Source organism: Aethalodelphis obliquidens, unplaced genomic scaffold, assembly GCF_003676395.1.
Source record: "Aethalodelphis obliquidens isolate GAN/ISIS:26980383/991018 unplaced genomic scaffold, ASM367639v1 scaffold3, whole genome shotgun sequence".
NCBI classification, from domain to species: Eukaryota; Metazoa; Chordata; class Mammalia; order Artiodactyla; family Delphinidae; genus Aethalodelphis; species Aethalodelphis obliquidens.
In genome coordinates this window covers 57855440-57873717 of record NW_020837947.1, presented here as the reverse complement: position 1 = coordinate 57873717, position 18278 = coordinate 57855440, and the positions used below count along the sequence as shown (strand labels likewise).

Here is an 18278-nt window from a genome sequence, read left to right as displayed (position 1 = left end):
TGCAGGGGACACGGGTTCAAGCCCTGGTCCAGGAAGATCCCACATGCCGCGGAGCAACTAAGTCGGTGTGCCACAACTACTGAGCCTGCACCCTAGAGCCCACGAGCCACAACTACTGAAGCCCGCGCACCTAGAGCCCGTGCTCCGCAACAAGAGAAGCCACTGCAATGAGAAGCCCACGCAACACAATGAAGAGTAGTCCCCGCTCAACACAACTAGAGAACGCCCGCACTCAGCAACAAAGACCCAACACAGCCAAAAATAAATAAATAAATAAAGTAAATTTTTTTAAAAAGAGAGATTTAGAAACTTAGAGATTTAGAAATTTTCAAGGAGATCTTAATAAGTAGTACTCTAAATTATAAATGTAATCTCTCTTTAATCCTTGAAGAGATACAAGTGAAGATTGAAATTACTTTTTCTTACGGTTGCTGGACTGTTTCTTAAAGTATGAGGCAAGCCACATGGGTTCCCGTCATATTAGTTGTTCTAATACTTCAAAATGCTTATTCTTTCAATAACCCTACAAAGTGCCCTAAAATTCTACTTCTGAACCTAGGAGATTAACTTTCCCAATTATGATCATATTTAACCTTCATCAACTGAGCCGAAACACCTGTAATCCCTCCAAAGAAAGAGCCTACTTTCCAACCAAGGTATCTGTGCCCACCAGTCAGGGATTGATGGTCATCACTCTTATATGTCAGTCAGTAAACCTCTCTCTAGAGTTTGGATGGGGTTCCTTCAACATGACAAACACTTTCTCGGCTAATTGGTAAAGATTATCTCTGAATAACAAAGATCATCCTACATGCAAACACTAGGGAATCATCCCCACATGCCAGATCTTGCCAGTGACCCAAGTTTGTTTCAAACTAGTTCAATGAGCATGTAGTGAACCAATATAAATCTAACTCTACTAAGAATAATAGTGGGATTTGTTCCACTTACTTTGTTTCTAAAAGCATATAGGGTGTGACCCATACATCCTCTGATGCCTTTTGCTTTTTGTCTTTCTGTATTTGTTTCCTAGCCTGGTACTCAAGCAGGTGTTCTGCCCATGACCTAAAAAAGGGTGACATCTCGAATCTGCCTGCCAATGCGGGGGACACAGGTTCGAGCACTGGTCTGGGAGGATCCCACATGCCACGGAGCAACTGGGCCCGTGAGCCACAATTACTGAGCCTGCGCTCCGCAACAAGAGAGGCCGCGATAGTGAGAGGCCCGCGCACCGCGATGAAGAGTGGCCCCCGCTTACCACAACTAGAGAAAGCCCTCGCACAGAAACGAAGACCCAACACAGCCATAAATAAATAAATAAATAAGGGTGGCATCTCTCCTGCTTTACTTCCACCAGCCCTCAATATCCACAGAGTCCCAGTTTCAACCCAACATTAAAACTCTTTCAACCTGGTTTCCCCCCGCACTGGGTTCTCTCATCCAAATCACATCTTTCTGTATTGCCCACAACCGGTTGTCTTCTTTGAACTACCTCTGCTGTATCATATCATACAGACTTAAAAGTAGATGATCCCTCCCTCCACTTTTCCTGACAAGGAGTAGCAGTTTGTTTTGTTTCTTACAATCCCATTAATCCACGGTCTTCCTCACCCCTAGCATGGAGCCAGGCCATTATTGTTAGTTCCCCACTATGTTTATCATTTTAAACCAAAACCTCTCATTTTATGGCATCGTTATGATTCTCCAAAACCCCTTCACCAAAATAAGTATATAGTTCATCCTGAGGCTGATGCTACCCAACTGCTCCTGCGTTTCTCCACATCAAAAGGTAAGCATGGTAAAAACGTTAAAAAAAAAAAAAAGATTAGTAAAAAAAAGAAAAAGGATAAGGATGGGATGCAGGGAAAGCTTTGAGAACAAGTCAATGCATTTTTTGGCCCCAACTCAGATTCCTGTGGCAAACCCTGCTGATTGGCTGATGCAACATCCATACCCAATTTCTTGCTCCTTTGGTCCTTTCTACTATAGAACACAGAATGAGTAAGTATGCACTTTTCCAGGCTTTTCTACAAGTAGGGTTAACCATGTAACATAGATCTGTCCAATAAGATGTAGTAGAAGTCAGCCGAGGTGAGGATGGTCCTGGGAAAGCTTTTGGTTTCCTGATAAGAGAGGCAAATATAGCTGGCCTTGCCCAACCCCCCATCTTTCTGCTTTGAAGGTAAGTGCAATATCTGATGTTGGAGCAGCCATTTTGTGGCTAGGAGGCAACAAGGACAACGGAAAGCTGACAGTGACATTGTCAAGCTGCTGAACCAACTCTAGCAGCTGCCTGCTTCCCTGACCCTTTGTTACGTGAGCCACTATAAACTGAGTTTCCTGTCACATGCAGGCCAAAACATTCCTACTTAACATACAGGGCCACCAAATGTCTTGCCAGAGCTACCTTTAAAAGTTTCTTCAGAGGTTTTATTTAATAGTCTTTATTTTCCTGAAGAGTAAATTATCTTTTTTTCCATTTCAGCATGATACCACAAAGGAATAAATTTTTTAGCGTTTGTGTGCTTATGAATTTAGTGGTATCTATCACTACCTGACATTATGTTATTTAATTACTGTAATTATATTTATTGTTCATTAATCCATTAAAGTTGCTGCCAATATATTGATTAATTTTACTCTATGTCATAAACGTATTTTACTCAAAATTAATATCATATTGTATATGTTACATTTTATTGATAATATATCATTATATTATCATACTATATAATATGTTGTCTACTTATTGTTTTTCTTTCTCACTGAAATAAAGACAGTGCCTAGAATAGTGCCTGGCACCAAGTAGCCATAGAGTAAATATTTCGTTAATAAATAAATGAATCTTACTTTAAAAAATACTTATTTAGGGCTTCCCTGGTGGCACATGGGTTGAGAGTCCGCCTGCCGATGCAGGGGACACGGGTTCGTGCCCCGGTCTGGGAAGATCCCACATGCCGCGGAGCGGCTGGGCCCGTGAGCCATGGCCGCTGAGCCTGCGCGTCCGGAGCCTGTGCTCCGCAACGGGAGAGGCCACAGCAGTGAGAGGCCCGCGTACCACAAAAAAATAAATAAATAAAAATTAAAAAACAAAAATACTAATTATTTAAAATTAGTCTGTTTCAGGCAAAAAAAAATCAATGGGTGTGTTATTAAGGGGTCCATTTAAATGAGGGGTTTAGCTTGACATCCTACAGAAGGAGCCTTTGAAATGACGGTAATTAGTTTTTAAAATAAATTACATTTTTTGCTATTTAAATTCCCACAGGCAATTAGACTGCTGTTTTAAAAATGAGAGTCTGGGAAGATGTCTCTTTGGTAGACTCCTGTTTTGACCATGGTCCTTCTTAAACCTCATGTCTGGGGCACAAAGTCAAAACACACCTTCTCTTCAGCCTCAGGGATCAGAAGCAAGATGCTGACCCACACTTTTGCCAGTTAGTTTCCGAATCCCATTCAAAGATCCCTTTACGACTAGCATCATCTCAAAATGTATACCCTCTGTTTTCCTCTATGCTGCACAATTTAAATAAACAAAATCTTCATGAAAGTTTTTTAAGTCCTCTCTGCTGAAAAGCAAAAAAAAAAGAGTGTCTGGTAGCATGTGGTCTTTCTCATGTCAAACAATTAATGTTAAAAATTACCCATGTTTCTCTTAAGGGCCCTTCCCACCTCTGGAAATTGAGCAGATCTTCCAGCATGAATTCTGGCCAGCCCAGAGGTCATCCACAAAGGGAGGATTATGGCTTCATCACCAGAGAGGAATTCTTCACGGCCGATGCCGGATCGGTGAGTGGCTCTGCCTGCCAATGCAGAACTCACATCAGCTATCACTCTTACCCAGATTTGCCCAATAGGGCACTGCTGACCACTTTCCAGAGCCTGAAGGCTTCAGTCGGTGCACACAGGAAAAGCAGAGTCCAGCATGACGAGCTCTGAGCCAAGTCACCTGTCACCCAGAACAAAGCCCACTGCAGGTTCCACTGTGGAACTCTGCTCAGTGGACTTGAAGGTCAGGCTCCAGCCAACTCAACTCCCAGGGCAGAAAGGTGCTCCGCAGAGGTAAGTAGTTAAAGACCTTGGATTTGTTATCTACCACCGCAGAACAAAATTACCACAAACCTAGCAGCTCAAAGCACCGCACATCTATTATCACATAGTTTTGATGTGTCAGGAATTTGGGCACAACTTGGCTGGGTCCTCTACCTCAAGAGGCTGCAATCACATGTCAGCCAAAGCTTATCTGAAGGCTCAACTGGGGAAGGATCCACTTCCAAGCTCACATGGTTGTTGGCAAGATTTAGCACCTTGCAGGCTGTTGGACTGAGAGCCTCAGTTGCTTGCTGGCTTATCTGCCAGGAGCCTCCTTCAGTTCCATGTGGGCCTTTCCATAAGTCTGATCACAATAGGGCAGCTCGATTCATCAGACTGCAAGGAAGAGTCACTCGAGCCACACACTCAGGCTTCAGTCTTCATCTTCTTTTCCCACACATTCAGTAAGTCAGTCAGTACGTCCTACTCATTCTAACACTGAAGTGTCTCTCAAATCTGTCTCCTCTCCACTCCAAATGCTAAGATTCAAACACTCAACATCTCTCTACAGAACTGTCTCCATAGCTTTCAAATGGGTCTCTCTGGCCCAGTGGGAGGTTAGTAAAGGCCCTGATTTGTAGAATTTGCTGATTTCTATAGTATAAATACTCCCACCCTGGCGCATTTCTAGCTACAAGTGTGACACCACAATGACAGTGCTGGGGAGAGAAGCCCAGCAGCACACCATTATATAGTGTTTCCACCATACAGATACAGTGCACATAGATAACCTCAAGAGCATAGGTAATGGTAAAATGCAGCAAGATAATTAGGAAGTGATACGCTTTGTGCGTGTATTGTCTTTGTTTTCAATATAACTTAATATTAACTTTATATAATTTAATAACATCCATGTTCTATAACCCACTCAGAAAATTCCTGAAAACCTAACAATTGGCTCTCACATCTGATACATACCCTCTCCAACACACCACAGCCGGGTCCCTTGTCTCTTGCACTCAAGTTGTTCTTCAAAGCACAGCAGACAGACATTTCAACACAAATCCAGTCATGTCACTGTCCCTGCTCTTTTTGGTGGTTTCTCATACCTACGGCTCTGACCATGGGTCATCCTCTGACCACACCTATGGCTCCAACTGCATTTTAGTTCACAATTAAACATGAATGGTAATAACAGCAGTAACAGAACCTAACAGTTACAGTATTGACATTTACTCCGTGCTAAGTCCTTAGCATGCATGTATTACATCACTTAATCTGTACAACAATCATATGAACTAGCTACTCTTAGCCTCCCCATTTTACAGATGAGGAAAATGAAGTGTGTCTCAGTGACCTGTAAAAGTTCACACATAGCATAAGTAACGGAGCTGGTCTAATAATAAAACCCGGACCCTTAGGACTAAAATAGTCTCATCAATTCAACACTCTCCACAGGCACTGTGTTCCTCCTGTCTTTACCCCATTGCACTTTTTTTCCCTCTATTTAAAATGCCACATCACCACTGACCCCAGTACCACATCACTCCACCCTTCTCACGCTGCTACTCTAAGTACCTAGTTCAATGGTCATCTAAACTGGGAGGCAAGAGAAACCGAGAGGCTCAAGAGTGTACAGCCAACACTGAGAGTCCAGTAACACTGGGATCAATGCTTATTTGGGGCCATGAGGCTTTCCCAGCAAATAAATAAAAATAAACTAAAAAATTGTTTTATCCAAATGCCAAGGCACAAAGGAAACAGCTAAGGTGTCTCACAGTTGAAGCAGTCAAAATATATTTGTTAAAATGGGGTCTGGCTAACTATCCCTTCTTAAGCTACCATTAAATTAGCTAACATGAAAGTGACAAAGACAAGGAGAGAAAGAAAGAGAACTAGAGGGGAGGGAAGGGGAATGGAAGAGGAGATGAGAGGAAGGGAGGAGAGAGGAGAGGAGAAGACAAAACACATAATGACATCCATCACTTAACTTACAGATAGCTTACTGCCGAGATCTGTGTGGCAGGTAGATGTCTCAAATACTACAGTAGTCCCCCCTTATTTGCAGGGGATACATTCCAAGACCTCCAGTGGATGCCTGAAACCACAGATAGTACAGAACCCTATATATACTATGTGTTTTTTTCTATACATACACACCTACGATAAAGTTTAACTTATAAATTAGGCATGGTAAAAGATTAACAACAAGAACTAAGAATAAAGTAGAACAATTGTAACAATATACTGTAATAAAAGTGATGTGAATATGGTCTCTCTCTCTAAACATCTTGTACTGTACTCACCCTTCTTCTTGTGATAATATGAGATGATAAAATTCCTACCTGATGAGATGAAGTGAGGTGAATGATGTAGCATTAAGCTACGATCGATCTTCTGACCATATGTCAGAAGGAAGATCATCTGGCTCCAGTGATCCTGAATCCCTGAGTCATGATGATGTCAATGGTTGATGTTAGGAGCAGACAACGTCAATGGCTGGGGATGCCAGGCAGGACCCAATGAGACGGAATGAGATTTCATCACGCTACTTAGAACAGCACACAATTCAGAACTTACACGATTGTATATTTCTGGAATTTCACATTTAATATTTTTGGACCACAGTTGCCCACAGGTAACTGAAACTGCAGAAAGTGAAACCACGGATAAGGGGGTACTACTGTAATCTAAATGCAGTACAATGGGAAATAAATTGTGCTATAACCATTTAATCAATTATTAGCCAACAATGAAAAGAATGAGATGAACCTATGTGATATGACATGGAAAAATCTCTAAGATATTATCAAGTTGGGGTGGGGGGAAAATATACAGACAGTATGTATAATATGCACCCATTTTGTTTTAGTCCTAACTGTATTAGCATGTGTACATTTATGTAAATATATAGAAAAATGTCATATTAAACTTTTAATAGATCCCTCTGGAAGGGGGGTAGTTTTTCCCTTCTTATTCTATACACTCTATACACAGTTTGCATTCTTATACAGCAAATGTATCTCTTGAATAATTGTCTTTGTTCTATTTTGTTTTCTTACTACGCATTACTCAAATGTCAACTCTGTAACCTTCCCCTGATTTCCTTTGCCTTTTCCTGGATGATTCAAAAGCCTGCTGTACTTTTCTCCACATTCACATGTGTACTATTATTTAGTAAATAATTGTAAACATAATCGTCTCCTACAAGATGGGTTGCCTGTTTCATTCATCTCTGAATTCCCCACACCCAGCACAATGTCTGGCACATAGTGGACTCTCATTATTTAAATGAATGAATTAATTAATCAACCAAACAATATAGGAGTGAGACAGTTAAGCTTTCCAAATTCTATGGCTAGATTATCTATGCCCTATCTGATTTCATGGCCTGTAGTTTATCAAGATAAGCTCAGGACTCTTCTTAAAGAAGCAGTATAGTGGTTAAGAGCAACGGTTCAAATGTCAGCTCCATCACTTTCCAGCTGGTGACCCTGCGCAGGTCACTTACCTCTGTAATTCAGCTTCCTCTTTTATGAGATGGGGCTAATAACAGTTCCTACTTCATAGAGCTGTTGTAAATATAAATGACTTAATACATGTGTTGGCTATCACTATTACTGTTATTAAGAAAAGAGTGAGTTCCCTGGTGGCCTAGTGGTTAGGATTCCAGGCTTTCACTGCCGTGGCCCAGGTTCAATCCCTGGTGGGGAACTGAGATCCTGTAAGCCATGTGGTGCAGAAAAAAAAAAAAGATATTATCTAATAACAGCAGGAAAAAAATCAAAATTATTATAATTATAATTATTATAATCTTCAGGATATTGAACTTCTAAAGAGACTGAGGCTGGCTAGTATCTTCAAGGCCAGCACAGAGAAGGTAGGATAAGACGGGACAAAGCACAGGGGAGGCAGCTGTGGGCATCCCTGTAGATGCCTCCAGGTGGGAAGATGGAAGCCTGGATGCCCTAAGGGATTTTAGTTTGTCCCTAACAGAAGGGTCCCCGCTGAGTCAGAAGAAAACTTTTCAATGTTTGGGCTGAGGGGTAGAGCCCTTTAAACTGTGGAAGGGCCCATTTCTGTGCTCACGTCTCAGGCCAGAGGGACAGCTGTGGGTGGAATTCAATTTCCTGGTGTCCCTGCACATCTCCAGGATGAGGAAAGCATTTTGAAAGCCTATTTCCTTGTGTTTCAGAGATACTTCCCACAGATAAGAACTATGGGAGTCTCCACCCAACCTGCCACCAGCCACATTTCTAAGGGGGAAATAACTTATAATATCTTTTCCTTTCATTGGTTTCTGGTGAGATTTTGATGCAGCTGACATTGAAGGCTCTTCCGGAGAAAATGGACCAACCAACCAGCCGTTAGGATTGCTGTTGGGCTTTAGGTCTAGCTCATGATTTTTGGTGACATAATTTGACCACCTGAGTCTATATAATAAGGAATCTTGTTTTATACAATTTAGACAGACTCTGTTCATAAGAGAAACAACACTGAGCAGCAAAGCGGGAAGAAGGAGGCACACAGACACCGGGAACTGCAGTGAGTTTGTCTCAGGCAGACAGGAAGCTAACAAACCATGTATGTGTGTGTGACCATGAAAACTGAATTAGCTGCCAGACAGAGCAAGTGCCCTAAAACTAAGATACATTTTTAAATGCTTTTATTCTGAATATTTATTCATAGGTCAAGCCTCATTTTTCATTTCATTAATGCATTCATATTGCACCTGTTTTCCTCTCCCTTAGGTGCTTTACATATCCAAATGAACAAATGCCAATTCACTCCAGGCTCCTTCACTGCCTCTTAACTCTCAGCCTCTGACATTCCCTTTCTCTCTCTCCTACCTGCTCTGAATCCTGCTCTCTTGGACCTTCTCAATCCCCAATCCACAGTCCCACGCTTACCACCCTTAGCCTTGCCCACATGTCTCCTTTTGTTTGCCCTGAAAGATGCCAGACTGGAAGTAATTTTCCTTTGATTTAAAATCCAAGCATGAGAAAAGCTTTATCAATTCAGTCTCAGCATCCAGTTCTAGAGAGAAGGCAGTAAAAAGAGTTTGTTATTTCCAAGTGTGTTTTTTGTCTCAAGAAGCTTTAAACAACACTTTGAACAACCAGACTCAACTGATCAGTCTGAACAGTTAAAAGAAAAAAATCTTCCCTTGTATTTAGCATGACTATCTAATCACCAGGTAAATTTCAGTAAACAAGGGATCAGAGGGACTTGAGGACAATCTTCCCTCTTAGAAGGCTGCAGTTAAAAACCTGACATGATTCAGTCTTCTGAAGGTACTTTTCCACTACCCTGGAGAAGCAGCCCATGGTCTATCCAGATTATTGGATAGTAATTATTTTTGTAAATTTTCAATTGATATACATCAGCATGCAGAAATTTTAAGGGTACAGCTAGTGAAGTTTTACAAACTAAACAGCCTGTGTTACTAGCACCCAGAGCAAAATATGTTACTAGTGTCCCAGAGGCCTCCCACGTAGCTCCTCCCAGACATTAACTCATTCAAGTGTGACTGCAATTCTGGCTTCTATCACCATAGATGAGCTTTGCCTGGTTTTGAACTTTATATAAATGCAATCATACCACATGTGCTCTTTTATGTCTGGCTTCTTTTGCTCCGATATTATGTCCATGAGGTGAATCTATGTTGTGGTGGATGTCGTTAAGTCATTCTTTTTCATTGCTGTATACTATTCCCTTTTATGAATATACCACAGTTTATTTATCCATTCCACTGTTGATGGACATATGGTTTGTTTCTAGTTTGGGCAATTATGAATAATGCTGCTATAAAAATTCTTGTACATGCCTTTTGGTACACACATTTATGAATTTCTATTGGGTTTATACCTAAGAGTAGAACTGCTGCAACATAGGGTATGCATATGTTCAGCTTTAGAAGATATTGCCAAACAGTTTCCCAAACTGATTTTAACAATTCATACTCCCACCAACAATATATATGAGTTCCAGTCCTCCACATTCTCTACAACACTTTGTATTGTTAGTTTGTAAAATTTTAAACATTCTCATGGTGGTTGGGAATAACTCATTAGGGTATTATTTTGCATTTCTCTAATGGCTATTGATGATGAGGACCTTTTTGTATGCATATTGGCTAGTGAGATATTCCCTTTTGAAGAGGGCTGATTTGAGCCTTTTGTCCATTTTTAATTGGATTTTCTTCTTTTCTTATTGATTTGTAGAATTTTTTAAATAAATTCTAGGTGCTAATCCTTACTATTTGTGATGTAAATATCTTCTCCTGTCTAATGTAAATATCTTCTTCTGTGGCTTCTCATTTCACTCTCCTTAATGGTAAGAAAAGAGATTTTTGATTTTAATGAAGTCAGTTTATCAAACTTTCACTTTAGTTAGTTCTTTTTGTGTCCTATTTAAGGAATCTTTGCATATTCCCAGGTCTTGAATACATTCTCCAATGTTGTCTTCTAGAATATTTATTTCACATTAAGGTCTATGATCCACCAAGAACTGATATTTGTGTACAGTCTGAGATAGGGGCCAAAGTTATTTTTTTTCCATATTTATATGCAATTAATCTAGCACCATTTATTTAAGAAAGAAGACAGCCTTTGGCCCTGTACAGCTGTGGCACATTTGTCATAAATCCAGTGGCCAGGGATATATGTGGGTCTGTTTTTGGACTTTCTATTCTATTCCTTTAGTCAATTTGTCTGTCCTTGGTCCAATAGTGTTAATTACTGTGTCTTTATAAGAAGTCTTGGTATCTGAAAGTCTACAGCCTCCAACTTTGTTCTCCAGGATTGTCTCCACTATTCTTAACCCTTGCATTTACATATACATTTTAGAATCAATTTGTCATTTTCCATTTTTTAAAAACTGCTGGAATTTTTATTAACATGTCATTAGATTTATACATCAATCTGGGGAGAACAGACATATTTTCCACACTGAGCCTCAGATCCATGAGCATGTTATAGTCTTCCATTTATTTAGTTCTTTCATTTCTGTCAATAATATTTTATAGTTTTCTGTGTAGAGACCTTGCATTTATTACATATTCCCTGACTACTTAATATTTTTTCATGTTCGTATAAATGGCATCTTTTTAAAACTTTACTTTCCAATTTGGTGTGGCTGATATATGTAAATATAATTAATATCTATATGTTGACTTTACTGTATACAGTGGCCTTACTAAATTAACTATTATTGATTCTAATAGTTCATTTGTAGATCTTTTGAAACCTCTGTGTACACAATTCTGTCATCTGCAAACAAAAAGTTTTATTTCTTCCTATATAATACTTACATATTGTGTTTTGTCTTATTGCATTGGCTAGGAATTCCAGTACAATAATGAATAAAAGTGGTGGTAGTAGACATCCTTGCCTCATTCCTGATATCTGGGGAAATATTTTCACTCTTTAATCATTAAGACTGATGTTTGCTGTTGATTTGGCAGGGAGGGGAGTTTGATTCCTTTTATAATTAAGAAGGTTACTTTGGGCTTCCCTGGTGGCACAGTGGTTGAGAGTCCGCCTGCCAATGCAGGGGACACGGGTTCGTGCCCCGGTCCGGGAGGATCCCACATGCCGCGGAGCGGCTGCGCCCGTGAGCCATGGCCACTGAGCCTGCGCGTCTGGAGCCTGTGCTCCACAACGGGAGAGGCCACAATAGTGAGAGGCCCGCGTACCACAAAAAAAAGAGAAGGTTACTTTCTATTCCTAGCTTGCTAAGGATTTTTCATAAGTTGGTATTAAATTTTATCAAATGTAGTTTCTTAATTCATTGAGGTGTTCATTTTTTTTCTCCTTCACTCTGTTAAAATTTCTGCTTAATTCCACTATGGTCAGAGAATATACTCTGTATGATTTTTATTTTTTCAAATCTGTCAAGACCCCGCATATACTCTATTTTGGTAAATGTTGCACATTCACTTGAAAAGAAAGTGTATATCTGCAGTCGTTCAATACAATAGTCCCTGTATGCAATTAGGTAAATTTTGTGGATCATGCTGTCTCCATTTTTTATGTGCTGACTAAATTTTGTTGTCTGAAAATCCATAGCAGAAAAATAATTAGAAAATCACCAAACATTTGGAAATTAAGCAATATAATACTAATTAATCCACAAATCAAAGAAATATTCACTATAAAACTTAAGTAAAACTCTGCTTAAAGAAAAATGTATAACCTTAATGCTTACGTTGGAAGAAGAGTACAGCTTAAATTTATGACTGTTTTATCTTCCTTGTAAGTTGACTCTTTTACCATTAGGAAGTGTCTCTTTTTATCTGTAACAGTGCTTCTCAGCTGGGGACATTTGGTAATGTCTGGAGACAACTTTGGTTGTCACAATTTGCGGTGGCAGGTGCTATTGTGTCTACTGAGTAGGAACCAGGGATGCTGGTAAGTGTCCTACAGTGCACAGGACAGTCCTCCCACCACCCCTCACCACCAACAAAGTGTTATCCAGTCCAAAATTCCAGTAGTGCTGAATTGAGTAGCCCTGTTCTATAGTAACACTTCTCGCCCTAAAATCTACTTTATCTAATATTAATTTCATTAATATTCACATGGGATCATTTTTCTTCTGCTTGAAGAACTGTTATCATTTCTTTTGATGTTCAAATGCTAGAGATGAATTTCATCAGCTTTTGTTTATCTCAAAATGTCATTTTTATTTTACCTTCATTTTAAAGAATGTTTCCTTGGTAGAAAATTCTAGGCTGACAGTTACTTTCTTTTGCCACTTAACAGACGCCATTCTATTTTTATCTAGCTTCCATTAGTTCTCATAAAAGTCAGGTGTTAGTCGTATTTTTGCTCGTGGGCATGTTTCTTTTCTTTCTGACTCCTTTTAAATTTTTGTTTCTGATTTTGTCTTTTCTTCAGTTTATTGTGGTATGTCTAAATACGGTTTTCTTTGCATTTATCCTAATTATAATACATAGAACTTCTGTGGTTTGATGTCCCATGGATTTATGAAAATTGTCAGCCAATATATTTTCAAATATTACTTCAGACCAATTTTCCCTCTTTTTGCTTTCTAGGACTCCAGTTACATACATTTAGAGTTTTTCATCATTTCCATATATATCTCATATTGCATATTTTTCATCCTTTTTCTCCCTCTGTGCACCAATCTGGATATTTTCTACTGACCTATCTTTCAGTTCAATAATCCTCTTTTACATGTGTTCTAATCTGCTATTAAACCCACCTTTGAATTATTAAATTCAGTTCATTGTAATTGCAGTTATAGAATTTCTATTTGATTCATTTGTATAGGTTCCTGTTCTCTGGTGAAATTTTCCATTGTTTCCTCCATTTTGTTGAGCACATTAGTCATAGTTATTTTAAACTATGCCTGTGTCTGAGAGCCCCAATATCTGAATCACCTGTGGGTCTGTTTCTTTTATAGTTTTTCCTTGTTTTTTTTTTGGTTTTGGGGTTTTTTTTTCGGTCCTTGGGTCCTGTTTCCTATTATGCCTGGTAATCTCTTATTTTAATGTGTGAGAAATCCTGTCTGTGTATAACTCCACAGAGAGGATTTAATTTTTTTTTTCCTGGAAGACAGAGAACTGGGAGATCATCCTGATCCAGGTTAGGTGAGTCTATTTCTGATTTCCCCTTGTCCCAGGGCTTGACCCTCCTGGAGTCCCAACTGAAAGCTACAGCTCATTCCCAGCCCCCCTCTTCCTGAATTCCAATTTCAGTCTCCTTAGCACTGTGACACCACCCTCTCTGCTTAGCTTTTTAGCCTCTTGCATCTACTTTCTACTTAGTTTATCAGCATCCCATTCCAAGCGTGTACTTCTTAGGATGTGACAAATGACCCAAGGAGAAATTACAGGCAGGATACTGGGCTCAGTATCCTACAGCACTCTTTCCTCTAAGATCTCTAAGATCCTCAAGCCCTGGCTGCCCCGGGAATCTTGAACTCTAATATTTGACTCCCAGCCTAATGAGCACACTTGCTGCAAAGTTTCTGTCCAGACTCTGTGCCCTGCCCTACAATTGGCAATTGCTCTATAAGGAAAAATTGATAGTGAATGTAGGACTCACTTCAGTGAGTTTTCCTTCTCTTTGGAACTTTGACCTGTCAAGTCCTGGCTGCCTCGATTTCCCTTTGTTGCCTTCAAACATCTGTTTTATAGTTGCTCTTAGCAGGAAGGTTAGTCTGATACTAGCTACTCAATCTTAATCGAAAGCAGGAGTGGTAATTACTTTTTAATAGGCTATAAGCAATACAAAGTTAAGAACTAATTGGATTCGTTCAATTATTTGGCTAATTAGACTAATAACCATCTTGAATTTCCACAGCACCATTCTTCCAAGGATTTCAAAGCCCTTCTACACATTAAAAAAGGACCATTACTAGTTCCCTCCAGCTCTAATTTATAATTTTAAAATGGAATAATGGATAAAATAACAAGTTCCCAGGTACATAGCCATTCAGAGAAATTAGATAAAAAAACAGTACTAACATGCTGATTGGCAAAATCATTGAAGTGCTTTGAAATCCTAGGAAATAGATTCCCCTCAGGTACACCATGGTTCATATTAAGCACGTCACTCCCCATAACCTCTAGTGACCTAAAGGGATATGGAATTTATGTAGCATGTACTAAGTGCTGGTTTGGGTACTTCATCAAGCAGAGTAAATATAGGTTGCATCAAGGCTACTCAAATTATGTTTTTAAAAATATAATTACAGGCAAACCTGAGAGATATTGCTGGTTTGGTTTCGGACCATCACAATAAAGGGAATATCACAATAAAGTGAATCACACGATTTCTGTTGGTTTCCCAGTGCATATAAAAGTTGTGTTTACAATACACTATAGTCTATTGTGTGCAATAGCATTATGTCTTTTAAAAATGTACACAGCTTAATTTAAAAAGTACTTATTATTAAAAAATTCTAACCACCCTCTTACAATGTAGGGTGGCCACAAATCTCTAATCTAAAAAACGCAATATCAGTGAAGCACGATAAAGCAAAGCATAAGGAAACGAGGTATGTCTATTACAGTGAAATAATTTTCTATAAGATTTATAGGACAACAAATACTGCAGTTTAATTCAGAATCAGGTTTCTCATGTAAGTGATGCCATGACAATATTACAAACCATATTCTGTTTATCCTTTCAGGTTTACTGTAGCAGTAGCCTTTGAAGTGATATTTTTTCCTATGAAGTTGCAGTTTTTTCCATGCCTTCTCTCCAGAATTGGCATTAAACCTGGATTTCTTACAAATTCTTTCAAGAGAAGCATATTCAGCTTATAGAAAAATCTAAAGGTTAAAAATAACCAGAAACCTGAATGGGGAGAAAAGTTACTAAATAAGCTAGTAAGAGCTTGTAGACCTGAGCTCTAAATCATAGTAAATAGTTACAAATGAAACACAAAGCACTCAATAGACGCACAATAAATATTTGATGATATTGATTTCTTGTATCCTAGGATGAGTTTTTAGTGGGGCTTTGATAGTAATTGGGTACCTCATCTTAATTCCTTGACACAAAGGAATTTGGAATAATCCATCATCACGCTTCTCCAAGATTCTAAATAACGAGCACCACAAGCTGGGTGAGAATAGGTTGCCCTCATAAGGCCCCTTGCAGCCCTGTGACTTGAGAATTAATAATAAATGGAGGCTGGCATTTTTATAGCCAATTTCTGACCAGAATTGAAAGTGTCTCATAGAGACTGGCTGGACTTCTTACCTTTTCTTGAAAGACTAGGAAGAAACAAATATGCCTCTGCCCATTTTACAGCACAGAAATCAAATATTTCAACAAAGGTCACATCACATGCCCACCTCAGCTAGGTCAAGTGCCTGGGTGTCCCCACTACCCATCGAATGAGTTATTGATTTTCTGCTTACTGTTACTCCCTACACTGCTTACTTCATAGACAAAATCCTAACTGCTAGACTGTTTCTAATACAGTGGTACCGTTCTTATGTCTGCAAATTAACAACGTCTGGTATAATTCTTCTAATGCACAGCTCACACCCATTTTGTCCCATTTATGAAAAAGCAATATAGCAAAATTATATAGGTGAGGAATAGTGAGAGAATTAATTGGGCTCTCATTTCCTTCTTGCATTTACCGAAAAAAGTTTCCATCTTGTTGAACGTTTCTAGTAGGTTACTATCACCTGCATGATGAAGATAAAAGATGGGATAGGTAAATTAGGTTTTAGAACAGTAAGATTAAAAAAGAGTAGTTCAGGGCTTCCCTGGTGGCGCAGTGGTTGAGAGTCCGCCTGCCGATGCAGGGGACACAGGTTCGTGCCCTGGTCTGGGAAGATCCCACATGCCGCGGAGCGGCTGGGCCCGTGAGCCATGGCCGCTGAGCCTGCGCATCCGGAGCCTGTGCTCCGCAGCAGGAGAGGCTGCAACAGTGAGAGGCCCACGTAGCAAAAAAAAACAAAAACAAACAAACAAAAAAAAAAACAGTAGTTCAGATCCTATGCAACCTCAAACTTCACGAAGCTTAAAAAATCTAAATGGAGAAGTTTTAGAAATTACATGAGTATCATTTGAGTTTATGCAAGGAATAAATTAAATATTTATCACTTCTTGACTCCTGTATTATAATTGCCTGCTCTCCACAGTGAGAAGATCCATGGTCAATGCTGTAAACCAATTTCCACTTTTTAGATAAAGACATAGTCTCTAAATTCAGTAACGCTGTTTCCACTTTCGGTTAACAGCATGCAATATGCTGAACTTCCTTTATAACCTTGAGCCCATCTCACCAGCTTTGGGATAAAAGGGAAATTGTGTCGGTAGCAACCAAACTGCCAGAAGGAGCAACTCAAATATGTCCCACTATCCAGCCAACACCCGGCAAGTGTCTAGTGGCTGGTAGAGGTAACTGTGGAATACAGGTGGAAAATGGATTAGGTGAGCACACATCCACTATTGGAATGTGGCTTGCTTTACTTTGTCTTGCTGATGAGAGTGGACTGCAACCTCTTTCTACTTCTACAGCCCTTTCCTATGTGAAGCTCAGCAGAAACTACAGCATCGACAGTCCTCCAAGGGAGAGAGAGGGTCAGCAGGGAGATAGGAGACCAGCTCACCTGGGGTCACTGCTCTAGGCTGCTCGGCGCCCCTGGGGAATCTCTGATCTCCCCCAGCAGCATCCTGCCAAGAATCAGGTACCTCTCCCTCTTTTTGTGATCAGCTCGCTCGTTCCCTCCAAAAAAGGACTTTGCTCCAGTTTAAAATCCTCACCTCCCGCTACCATCTCTCAGGTTGCGTTCAGAATCAGAAAATCCAAGAAATATATTCACAGATGTTCCCTTGTTTATTTGTTGACTCTGTGTAATTTGTTTGCCCTAATTTGTTTTTGTCTACCTTGGGACTTCCCTTTTTAATTTCCCTTTCTCTGTTTACCCCTCTTTGTGGAGCAGCGGTCTGTTAAGCTGTGAGAGACACACGCCAAATTAAAAAAAAAAAAAATGCACTGCAGATTGTTTTAAGCATGGGCTGCCCCTTTGGGCCTGAAGGCCTTGCTTGAAGCCTGCACCTGCTTCTCCTCTTGAGACCAGGGCTCCTGATCTTTATCCCTTGCCTTTAAGCTGCCTGATTCCTATTATCCAAAGTCAAACAGCGTTCTCTACATTCACGCCTCCAGCACTTGGCATGAAATTAATAAGCCTGGCTGATATATTTCCCTGGAAGCCTGCCACTCTTTAACAGTGGTGTTAGATTAAAAATTTTGGCATGGTTAATGAACAGGGAAAGACTGAAGCCAAAAGTTTCATGCAGCAATGCAAAGATTTGGGGGTTATGAAAAGAATACCAACTTTCCTCATATTTTCTGAATGCCATCCTAATTACAGGGTTAGATAACAAGCACAACTAGACAGTCAGCACTAGAAGAAAGAGGGCATTCTCAGGCTCTGCTCATATTGAGATTCTATCATCTTTCCTTTCAATCACATGGCCTTCTGTTAGACTGGGCTATCTAAAATTGTAATAATAGCTATTTGTGCTCGAAACAGGCCTCCCTCATCCCAGGTCCCTATTTTTCTCATTAAAGGAGCACTGTGAATGGATTTCAGGCCCCAAACCGATCTTCCTGATGTGAAAGTCAATCCAGTGAGAGGAGATTGTTTGGAGTTTCTTGAAGACCAGTGTCTCATTGTTGGAATTCCAGTCTTCACCATTTATGTCTACAGCCACACTCCCTAAATCATAAAAACACATTCCCACCCACCC

General features: G+C 39.8%; 1 long non-coding RNA gene across 2 annotated transcripts in view; it reads right to left on the bottom strand.

Annotated features, from left to right (window-relative positions):
- Positions 1 to 18278, bottom strand: part of LOC113611306 (uncharacterized) — an 87242-nt gene that overhangs the window by 56252 nt on the left and 12712 nt on the right. The gene's annotated exons all lie outside the window — the stretch shown is intronic.